The sequence below is a fragment of the Mus pahari genome, chromosome 7 (assembly GCF_900095145.1).
Source record: "Mus pahari chromosome 7, PAHARI_EIJ_v1.1, whole genome shotgun sequence".
Lineage (NCBI taxonomy): Eukaryota > Metazoa > Chordata > Mammalia > Rodentia > Muridae > Mus > Mus pahari.
In genome coordinates, this window is record NC_034596.1 from 25,924,295 (window position 1) to 25,932,630 (window position 8,336).

The following is an 8,336-nucleotide window of genomic DNA, read 5'->3' on the forward strand; positions in this document are numbered from 1 at the left end:
CACCAGGTCCTAAAACAAGATGCCTGATCTCAACCTCTATTTCCCAAATGTCTTTGACAAAAGAGTCTTAAAGAAGCTCTTGGGCTCAAGCCAAGATGGGGCATACCTGTCTATAGCCCCACATCATGGGGGGTGGGTTATAAGTTCAAGATCTAGCAGTTCTAGGGCAGCCATAGACTGCAGAGTAAGATCCTATTGAACAGAAAACAATGTGGAGACTCAGCAAAGATCTCACAGAAGCACTTTTGAGTCCCATGGTTGTATAAAGTTTGGGGAGTATTCCTGACACAAATTTACATAAGTCCAACCTAAACATTCCCTGTATCTTCCTCATTGAACATTGCTCAATGACAAGAGGTTTCATTGTTTGAGTTTTTGATGTTACTGTTGTTGCTGCTGCTGCCATTTGTTTGTTTCCTTTATTTTCTAAGCAGTTGCAACCTGTCAAAATTCAATCACAGATTTGGCCTATAAAAGTGGGGAAATATGCCCTGGGGAGTTGGATCCCTGGGTGAGGTTCTAGCCGTGCAAATATAAGGATCTAAGTTCAAATTCCAGTATCTAAGTTAAAGTTGGGCATGGCCATACATGCCTGTAACCGTGGAGCTGAAAAGATGAAGACAGGAAGTTCCCTGTGGTTTGCTGGCCTACTGGCTTATCTAAATCAGTGAGGTGAGACCCCCCCCAGACATGAGGAGCATGTACATACAAACATGCACTACCACATACAAATGTACACGCACACACACACACACACACACACACACACACACACACACACGGCTTGGCTTTATTTGGTTTAGTTTTGGGTTGTTTAAAGAAGACTTGCAGATACAAGGAAAGTCCTTGGATCTCTGTCTCCTGCTCACCTCTGTCAAACTTACTGCAAGCATGTAAGATGTGATTGCAAAGGAACAGGAAGAACATTTCCGGGCTACACCTTTGAATTTAAGGCACTTAGCCGGACAGGGACCTCACAAGGTTGTGCTAAATGTGATTCAAGTATCTGGCATGTGAAACACGGACATCATATTAAGGTTTCAGTTCTCCTGCGAGGTAGCCCCAAATCCTGTGGGAAAACATATTCTTCCAAGACTCTACTAAACAAGTAGTAAGTGAGGCTCTCTGCTCCGATCGAGATCCGGATAACTTCCAAAACCTATTGCTAAATGGCGCCACCACACCTGCATAGAACCGTTGCTGTTACTCCCCTAAAGAGACAAAGATGCTGGACACTTTCTTAGCTGTACCTTCCTTGGCTATGGAACCAGACATGACATGATGTATTTCCATGTGCTGTGTTCACTCCCCCAAGCAGCACACTCTCAAATTTGTCCCTGATCCCCATCACTTTGGTTTCAAAACAAATTATCTGAGTTTAAATTAAATCATATAAATATCATCATCTGGCTTGAGATTCTTTTCAGTGATGTTTCATTGTGCTTTCTAGATATGAATATCCAGTATGCTGTCGATACTAAAATTTAAATTTAAACAAATATTTAATTAAAATGAAGAAAAAAGGAAGGAAGGAAAGAAGGAAGGAAGGAAGGAAGGAAGGAAGGGAGGGAGGGAGGGAGGGAGGGAGGGAGGGAGGGAGGGAAGATGGCTCAATCTGTAAAGTGTATAGTGCAAAAGTCTGAGAATCTAGGTTCAGGTCCCAGCACCCACAGAAAAAGCTGGGCTGGACAGTGTTCACCTAGAGCTGAGGAGGTAGGGAGGCAAAGCTAGGAGGGTTTCCTGGGACCTGCTGGTCAACCAGAGTACTTAAATCCATAGATTCCAGGTTCAGTGAGGGACCATCTCAAAAATCAAGGTGTAAAGTAACTGAGAAAGACAATTCATACAAACCAGTGTACGCTTGTGCACGGCACATGTACATGCTATCAAAAAGAAGGAGGGGAAGAGAGAAGGAGGAGGGGAGAAGAGGAGGATTTCCTCCAGCGAGAGTGTTGTTAAAGCTCCTTCCTAGGTGACCTGTTTGAGTACAGGCTGTCAGTCCACTTCAGCTTCCCCTGCCAACATGCATCTCGTCAGAACTCAGCTCAGCTGCCAAGCCTGACATGCTGAGCGGCAGGTAATTGAGAGTGGAGAGACGGAGATTCCTGGAAAAGACACAGGGTCTGTTGAGTGGGCCAGCAATGGCTAGAATCTCACAAGTGTCATGGCTCTTGTCCACCTCATCCACAAGCCCCATTAGTTAGTCACTGCCTGCAGAGTAGAGATCATGCCACCTGAATATATATATATATATATATATATATATATATATATATATATATATATATACACACACACACACACACACACACACACTGTGCACAGAAAGCTCACAGACTGTGTTTCCCAAGGCAATGCTCATTTTACAGCATTCTTTTTTAATGAATATAACATTTAATTTTTCACTTCATTTATGCCTTTATTTCTGAGTGTCTATTATAGTTCCCCTGACAAAACACTCAGTGTAATAAGATGGAAAAATAAAGAAAAGCATGAAGAAGAAATTTCTAACCCCCTGCACATTGCACACTCTGGAAACAGTGGCCATTAACATTGGGGACTATTTGAATTATTGATACCTAACAGGAACCATCATATTATGAATTCACCTTCTACTCTTTTATTCATATTTTAATACAGATTCTTCTGTGTTATTTTTACAAACACATTGAAGGCATTACTTTAATGGCCATCTAAATGTGTTCTATCATTTACTTAGCTAATACCCCATTGTATACATTTACATGGTTTCAGATTTCTCCTGTTATAGAAAAGATAGCAATGGAACATTATTTACAAACTGTCTTCAGGAGTATGAACGCCTAGCATGGATTTCCAGCAGTAAAATGGCCAGATTGAGTTGTTTATAATGCCCAGCAGGTCCTGGCACTGTTTGCCAAAATGCTGTCCACAATGAGAACTATCTGTATAAAGAATTTCTATCCTTAAAATATATACATTTGATATGTATTTGGGGCCAAATATGAGTCCTGATTATTATTTTGAAAATGATCTCCACTTCAACCATTTCATGGATTAAGCTTATCACATGGTGCTTTTGAGAGAGAGAGAGAGAGAGAGAGAGAGAGAGAGAGAAACAACTTACATATATCAATTAATGTAGAAATATTTTATTAGAAAAAGTGCAGTGGGTCATATCGTCTTAGCTAACAACATGATTCTGCTCCCAACATAGTTAGGTATCAGAATCCTATTAGATCAAATGTCCCACTTTGAGCAAAGCAGCCGTGCAAACTCTCAGGTTCACCTATTTATCTGCTCAACCATTTGGCTGTGTTCAGTCCCCAAGCTGGCCACTATGAGAAATGATCCATGGACCAGCCCTGTCTGCCACCCACATGGACACACAGCCAGCCAAACCAGAAACTTCAGGGCCGCTGAACCAGATGTGCACTGAGTGAATGTAGCATCAATCCACAGAACAGTGACAGTTCTATAGAGAGGTCCCTGATAAAGGAGGTAGGCTACCCAGCTCTAGGGGCCCGCATCTACTAAACATTCCAGGGAACGAACGTGGTCAATATGTGGCTGCTTATTTAAGATAATGCATTGAAGAACACTAAAGGTCTTCCTAACCCATACGTTCTCTTCCTGGAGCCGAGACAATAATTTTATAAATCTGGAGAAGATATGCTTCTCACCTCATGGGTATCAGCTTGTTCTGTCCTCTGACATCCCATCAGTGGCCAGTCTCTGATGGGTGATCTAAGCTCCAATAGGGACTCTTATATAATCCTCAGATATCTTAGCTATCCTTGAAAGCATATCTAAGTGGAGATTGAGTTTGCAGTGCATCAGCAGTCCTGAGCTATTTTAGGTTGTTCTTATTGTTCTTTCTAACACACAAGTATATCCCCAGCACAATTGATGTAGAGTCAGCATACCATCCCCTTCTAATGCACTTCTGGGTTGACTGCCAGGGCCAGACCTCTTCTTAGTGGAGGAAGGACTCTGTTTGAGCCTTACAGGAGGTGAGCACAATGACCATTGTGGGGCTTTATCATGTGTTGAATCACAGCTTCACAGAGTGTTCTGTGTTCTCACCTACACAGATGTGGATATAATACTATTGGCAGACATGGTCTTAAGAGACATGGGTCATTAGGGTGGACCCTAATCCACTATGAATGGCATTGTTAGAAGGCAAGACACAGATACATGGGGAGAAGATAACCAGGGGTGGAGGCTGGGATAAGGCATCACAAATGCGATGGTTTCCAGAGTTGCTGACTATCCCAAGGGGCTAAGAGGACACTAAAATCGTGGCCTCCCCTGGAGCTTCTGCAGGGTGTGCTACTGGGTTGGGAAACCTTGATTTCTGATGGTGAGCCTCCAGCACTGAGAGACAATGTATCTTATTTTGGTTATTATATGCCACCCAGTTTGGGGTCCCTGCACAGTGGTCCTGAGGGATTAGTGTTCTTGCCAATTTTGCTTCCTCTCAGAGGAAGGTGACTTGCTTATTAGTCAAGTACCGTTTTTGTTTGAGTTCTGACACATGGAATACTGGTCCAAAGGGTCCATATGACTCACCCACAGGCCCAGTGGGAGGACAGTGGGTCTGTGACCTGCCCTTCCTCAGATGCCAACCTGAAAGCAAACCAGAAAAAAAAAAGCCTACTGTTTGTGCTGGCATGTGCCAGCTGGCAGCCAGCCTTCCCCTGAGTGCAGGCTTGTAGTTTCCAGGATTTTTTTTTTCCTCTCCTTGCTCTCACCTTGCCTTCCAGCATGCTAGCTGCAGGGAACTTGACTCGGTGGAATGTGGGAAGGTTACAATAAAACAGAGTCGCTCCAGGGCCGCCCCCAAACCACTCGGGCAGCTGTGTGAAAGAACTGAAAGAACTCCGCTCTCAGAAACTGGGCTCTGCCATGGTAAATCCTCAGACATTTCCTGGGAGCCTTGAGAGGGAAGGGGGTGTGAGCAGAGCCAGGTAGCTCCAACCAGGAAAGGCTGGAATGTCACAACTTAATTCATTAATAAAACACAGAAAGAGGACAAGTGACAAGTAAAAAGGACAGTTGTAGTCATAGGACTAACCAAAACTACTGAAAACTTACGTATTAGTTGCTTCTATTGCTGAAATAAAAGCGCCAGGACCAAGGCAACTTACAGAAGTAAGGTATTTGATCACAGCAATAAGAAAATAATGAATATATTTTCTAACACTGGGGGCATGACTAAAGAGCTCTGATGTAATGTGCTTCCACAGAGCATGTGATACAGGGCTTGGGGATGCTGCAGTCATGCTCCTCCACATGGTGATTTGTGGATCCAGGACCTTCACTCCCGAGACAGAGCTTCCTTCAGAATGTACCTTCTTGGTTCGATAAGATGGTAAAGAGCACAGATGATTCTTCAGTACGCTTGCTGGATAGTCTACAGGTGGGATAAAGCTCCCGTTCCCCACATACATTAGGATGGGTTGAAAGAGATCTCAAAGCAGTGGGGAATACTGAACTCCATATGGATCGTATGCTGTGATCAAATACCTGACAGGGAGCAGCCCGAAGGGAAGAAGAGCATACTTTGGCTAACAGTCTGAGGAAGGGAGGGCATGGTAGCAGGCACACGAGGCAGCTGGTCACATGAGGCAGCTGGTCACATGAGGCAGCTGGTCACATGAGGCAGCTGGTCACATGGCATCCGCAGCCAGGAAGCAGAGAGACAGATGCACGCTGGTACTCAGCTCACTTTCATTTTTCTTCAGCCCAGGATCCCAGTTTATGGGCTGGAGCCACAGGAGCAAGCACTCAAGAGCAGGGCCACAGACGCAGGTTCAAGTCTCAGCACCCACGCGGCAGCTCACAACTGTTGGTAACTCCAGTTCCAGAGGATTCGACATGCTTACTCAGGCATATATGCAGGCAAAGCAGCAACACATATAAAATAAAATAAAATAAAATAAAATAAAATAAAAGCCATTTAAATAAATAAATAAATAAGTAAGCAAAGAAAGAAAGAAACAAACAAAGAAACAAACAAAGAAACAAAGAAAGAAAGAAAGACTGCAGTTAAGGCTAAATTTGACTTGAAATGGGAGTTGCCCAAGAGTGATGATAATAACAAGTGCCCAGGATGGTTCCTGGAGATTTTTTTTTTTCTGCGAAGCAAATTGTAATTCAACACTCTTTAAAGGAAGATAACAAAATCTACATACTAAAAACATAACACTCGTAGGAAGTATCTAGAATCTAAACAAAATGACCAAGCAGGAGTAGAAACTGAAAAAAAATGCAAATGTGTTTAAAATTTAGAGAGTGGCTATGTGACTAAGTAGGAGATGGCTTGCTAAGTCTATGGTTTAGATTCAGTTTAGTAATTCCTTAGACTTGATCCTTGGCACAATGAGAAATAAATAGATAAATAAATACATAGATAAATAAATAAATCCCCACTTGTAAGCTATCCAGCAAGCATACTGAAGAATTGTCTGTGCTCTTTCTCTATCAGCAGATAGATGATAAATAATATACCCGCAGATAGAAAGATATTTAGGGATAACAGGGGTAATAAGGTTATACTACAATGCTTTTAAGAGTTATAAATATGTTCAGTGATTTTGAATGATATAGACCCACAAGAAAATAAATTGAAGACACAAAGAAATAAATTGTGATGTTCTTTTAAAATAAAAATCTTTCCTTTCATGGAATAAACATCAGAATGATTGCAGTAAAGTAAATCGCCAGTAGGATTGAATTAATTCAGAGAGCAAGATGAAAAAGTCAGAGAACAAAGTTATCTCATTTTGTAGGATTATATCAAGTGTAGTCTTCTATACTGAATCACCAAATCAGGCTCCATCTGAGATGTCTGTGGTCCAATTGCTTAGAGTTACTCAGATAAAATATTTTCTCGCTAAATTGACGGTTACAACTTTCCATATTCATAAATCTATAACCTAACAGAGTCAGGGAGTGCATGCAACTTAAAGATAACGAAAAGATAATCACCCAGTGAATCCAGCCTTACTCAAGATGATCAGAGAAGATGAGGGAAAAGCAGTCTGAACAGAAAGGTAGGGAGCCAACAGAGCAAGGGGATCTATCATCGCAGGGATCAACCCTGGTTAGCTCTGACAACCTGATGTGGCCTGCAGTTATCTAAGAAGAGAACCTCCGCTGAGTGGGTGCCCAGACCCGATAGGCTATTTCTTTGGGGGGGGCTGTCTGGACTATGAATGATACAGGAAGAAATAGTCCATTGTAGAGGCCACTGCCTCCAGGGAGCTTATCTCAGACAACATTAAAAAGCTAGCTACGAGCCTGCAAATGAGCCGGCAAATAGCATTCCCTCATGACCCTACGTCTAGGTTCCTCTGCCTTGCCCCTTCCCAACCTCCCTCAGTGATGGGTTGTGACCTGGAAGTGTAATTCCAAAATAATGCCCTTTCCTCCAGAGTTGTTTTTAGTCCTAGAATGTTATTACAGCAACAGAGAGAGACGAGAGCAACTTTCTATGAGGAATAATGCAAACCACACAATAATAGGCTACCATCTTTTAAGCGCAGAAGGGGAAAATTCTGTAAACCTTCCGCTTCTTTCTCATGAAAACAGCCTTCCAATTGAAGGCAAAATAAAATTCTTCTGAATAAAGGAGACGTGAGGGGAAGCATCACCATGAGGTCTGCACTATGTAAAAACTCTAATTTTCTAAAGCTAAGCAGACAATGATACCAGAGAGAAAAATGGATTCAAGCAGGGAAATAAAGTGCATTAAAAATGGTAAATAAATAGGTAGTGGTAATCTCATTTTTAATTTTATTTGAAGAATTCACTGAAATTGAAAGATGTCAGAGAAATTGTACTGACACGTATATTTGTAGGAAAGAAATGGAATATGCGAAGACATTCTAGCATGGGAAGGAGAATGGAGAGGAATGTGACACAGCTCTCTCACTTTGAGAATGAAAATAGAACCCGAATCCCACAAAGCACGGTAAATCACTTGCCCTTATTATGCCAGCATGGGGGTCTGAGTTCCAGCCCCAGAATGCACATGAAGCCAAATGTGGTGGCATGCATCTGTAATCCCAGCTCTGTCTCTAGAAAGATTGGAGGCACATTCAGAGGAATCTTAAAGGCCAGCCTGGGGTGGACAAGAAACCCTGTCTCAAAGTGGAAAGCGAAGACTGAAACCTGATATTGGCATGCATGTGTCCAGATACACACACACACACACACACACACACACACACACACACACCATACGTGTACATATATAAACATGAATGTTTTTAAGAAGAAACTAAATAAGAACAGATAATGAAGGAATCAAGATAAGCTCGGTGTTTCCAGTTTCCAGTGGAGAGTAG